A 4,006-nucleotide genomic window follows, 5' to 3' on the forward strand; every position below is an offset into this window, starting at 1 on the left:
GTTTGTAGATGCTAAGGACACACCTACACAGGTAAAGCAGGTGAGAGCCTACAGGTGACACACCTACCAAATCTTTAAGATATATATTGAAAGAAAATAGTTTAACTGTGTCGCTAGGCCGACCTGTTACAAAGCTGTTTAGCCAAGAGGGGATTTTCATTTGTCAGTCTTCAAGGAATGGAAACAGAAAGGCCCTTTATCTCAATGCTAATAGCATTCAAAACAACCTTTTATATCTCAATGTACAGCGAGATAGAATACAGTTTATTAGTTAATTAGTTGTGGAGAATGCCGTACAATTTGCAGTTCTTTTTGTTCAAAGTAGCTGATTTGGACAAAATCTAAAAGTAAAATTTACAATTCTCTGGTCAGTTCTTCAAAAGTCCCAGTTTAGTGAATAATTCATTTCATTCTTCCATAAAGGACAGGTGAGATTTTGGAAAGGAGGTTGTGATGAAACTGTTGCTAAGGTTGGCTTTTTTTTTCTTTCTTATCGGATGCTTATGAATTCAGCATTCTGTTTGCCAGGGCTTGAAAGCATACTGTATTTCTATGCTTCCATAGTGAAAGAAACAATGAATGTCCCCTTTTATTAAAACCAGCCCCTGAGAACATTAACTTCTGGGCAGAACTTTTAAACTCTGTCCAAGAAAACTCAAAATGAAAAGGGTTCAAATTAAAATTGACAGCACTATGCTAAAATATAAAATTGAGACAGGGAGTGGAGTTTGACTTTATAATGTACTGATTTGACCTAGAGTTGGGCTCTTTGTTTGTAATTGCCCCTCAGGCCACATGTGTCCAGCCTCCTGCTGTATGATCATTACAGTAAGCAAAATCATGAGTGCAGGTACTCCCTAACCCATCTGTTAACCGAGCGGCAATTATTCAAACTACTACAGCTGTAATGATGACCTGTTATAGTTTTGTTCAAACAGTTCAGTTTTGACATAATCAATTTAAAAGTCTATCTTTGTGCGCCTGACATCCTGAAAGTTACTCTTAACCCCTTAAGGACACACGACGTGTGTGACACGTCATGATTCCCTTTTATTCCAGAAGTTTGGTCCTTAAGGGGTTAAAGAAGCTTTTTGTATTTCACTGTATTTTGACATGACTCTGCTGCAAAATAGGGCAAGCCGTGTCCACAGGCCAGCAACCTTCATAATAGATGAATCCATCAAAGTATGACAAGCATGCTACGATCCCAAGATGAGCACGGTGTTTCTAGCCTGAAATCAATATTAGCACTTTAATGAGTAATCTGCTTTTGAATGGTTGCTTAGCTTGGTATAGTTCCCTGATGTTTGTGTGACTGCAATGTGTACCAAACCAGATCTGCAATTAGAAACACCTTGCGAATCACATACCTGTATAAACAAACCTGTATTCATGGTACACTTGTGCATTGTCAGAGTGAAAACAGACAAGTAAAAATAAAAAAAAGCTTGTTTTACATTGGCCGTATTATGGACAGCCAGAGGATAAATATTCAACTCATAATCTACTTCCACAGTGCTTTGAGCGAGGCAAAAGCTTTATTTGAGTTACAGTTCAGCATCATCTTGGGATCTACCTTTTAGCCACCCTTATTCTACCATTCTCTTCTACTGCTGTCTTTGTTCTATAATGGGTTGACCCAATGAAGCTTGTGGCTGGCAGCGATTCCTTGTAGTAGCAAGCAAAAGCTATGCATCCAAAAACACATGAATGGTTACAGCTATGTTTGATAGCCATCACTTTGACATGTTATTTCACTGTGTGTCTATACATTAAAGCAGTGATTCCCAATCTAGACATCAAAGTATACCAACAGTCCATGAGTCAATTCCAATTTTGACTCATGACTTCCTCCAGCCATTCAGCCCTGGGTTGGGGTCCATGGATTCCCTACTGCCTGTAAAGATCATTTGGGGTGTTTGAGAGCAGAAACTTATCAACAGCAGCTGCATGGCTGATAGTTGAGGCCATCAGGATTGTCAGTAAACAATAGAATGGTGCTCCGGCAGCAAAGAGTTCTGTAGAGATTATAGAAATGTTATTATCAGTCACCTTTACTCATTCATGCACCAAATAGGGAGTACGTCAGAAGTGGCCACAGCATACACACCTGCCAGTCAGAATGAAAGATTTACGGGGAAGAGAGATCATGAGTAAGTTTGTTTCTCCTCCTCATACATGTGAATGTTTATGGGGCACTTCTAAAATGTAAGTATTAATAAAAGCAAAGTTAATAGTGTATTTCTCCCCTAATATAATACCTCTGACCTGTCCCTATTTTGGGCCTAAATCCCTCTGTCCCTCTTTTCTAGGAGCTCCATATTGTTTGTGTGTCTGAGTGTATAACAGAGCTCCACATCAATAATACTCCCAGTAATGTATCTGAGTGTATAACAGAGCTCCACATCAATAATACTCCCAGTAATGTATCTGAGTGTATAACAGAGCTCCATATACATATGTCTATGCCAGCACCCATTCACACCCCCACACTCCCATTTTTCCTGTTGCTTCCCCTTAAACAGAGCAGATCATATATATGTGTGTGTAGAAAGGCCATTAGGCCTGAATTTGTGGGAGGAGTAAGTCCCCTACTTAAACTCCCAGGCCCTACTCACCTCTGCCGTTCAGCTGATTGTCCCCATAGCAACCAGCACTTCCGGTCCAAGCTTCCGGCCAGAACTGTTCCTGTTTTCCAGCAGTCAGATGTCCTGAGCAATCCTCCGTCCGTTTGAGGTCCTTCCACTCGTTTTTTTCCCGGTCGAGGTACCCGGCTTCCAGTCACGAGACCGGCCCGTTCACATGAGCTAGGCGAGGGAAATAACGTTCGGCTATTTCCCTCCGTTCGGGCCTAAAAACGTAGGGGTAGGCTCCCTCTATCTTATTCACACGTATACTTGCTCGTTTAAACGTATTTAGCGTTCGCGCCAAAACGGACGAACGCTCGGCACATTAATGCATCATTACATATTCGTTCTGAAACTACCGAATCTATATATTAAGTATAGCGCTCTTATTATTACTTGTATCCCCTTATTACCGTTCGGTCAACGCTGGGGGAAGAAGGATTTTCAGACTCCTCCGAGGATGACTATACTGAAATGAGAGAGGGACCCTCACTGAACAGACCCACAGGGCACAACGCCAAAACACCTACATCTGGCGACCCGATTACTGCAGACCTCCTAAAGAGCATGTTCGCCGAACAAAGGCAGAACTTAGCCAAGGACCTAGCCTGCTTCAAGGACGCCATAGCAGGTGTAGCCACGAGGCTCGACCTAGAGACTGCAGCTAACACCCAGGACACCCGACTAACCACTTTGGAGAAACAAATCACAGATCTCCAAAAGCAGCAGCTCGGCACCGCAGAGAAAGTTGAGGCCCTAGAGGATTACAGGAGGAAACACAACCTCAAAATCAGAGGGGTACCGGACGCTGTTGATTTAGCCGACCTCCCACACTACCTTAGACGCCTCATGGCTACACTGCTACAGCCCAAACTGGTCAAAAATATGAAACTGGACGGACTGTTCCGGTTGCCGAAACCCACAACAGCACCACCCACGGCCACTGCGGATCTTATAGTGCGGTTCCAGTCCCTTCACGACAAGGCCACTCTGCTGGCAGCGGCCCGGGGGAAAACGCCGCTGACCTTCGAGGGTTCCCACATCTCCCTGTTCCCAGACCTAACAAGGAACACTCTCTCCTGGCGCAAATCCCTACAACCCCAACTGCAACGACTACGCGACAAGAACATCCCCTACTGCTGGGGAGGATCAAGACTGCTCACAGTAACTCACCAAGGTACTATCCACCGGGCAAGGAGCCCTCAAGAACTGAACTCACTTTTCGGCCAACTCGGCCTCTCAGCCGCTACGCCGACTACCCTGTCTCACCTGGACCCCTCCTTGGTGGTAGAATTCATCCCGAGATCACAACGGCGACAACAACCATCGGATAAGGATGTTGGACTGACCTAAGATGAAAAGGACGCTTGTCCATAATA

This window comes from Pelobates fuscus, chromosome 9, assembly GCF_036172605.1.
Source record: "Pelobates fuscus isolate aPelFus1 chromosome 9, aPelFus1.pri, whole genome shotgun sequence".
In the NCBI taxonomy this organism is placed as follows: Eukaryota; Metazoa; Chordata; class Amphibia; order Anura; family Pelobatidae; genus Pelobates; species Pelobates fuscus.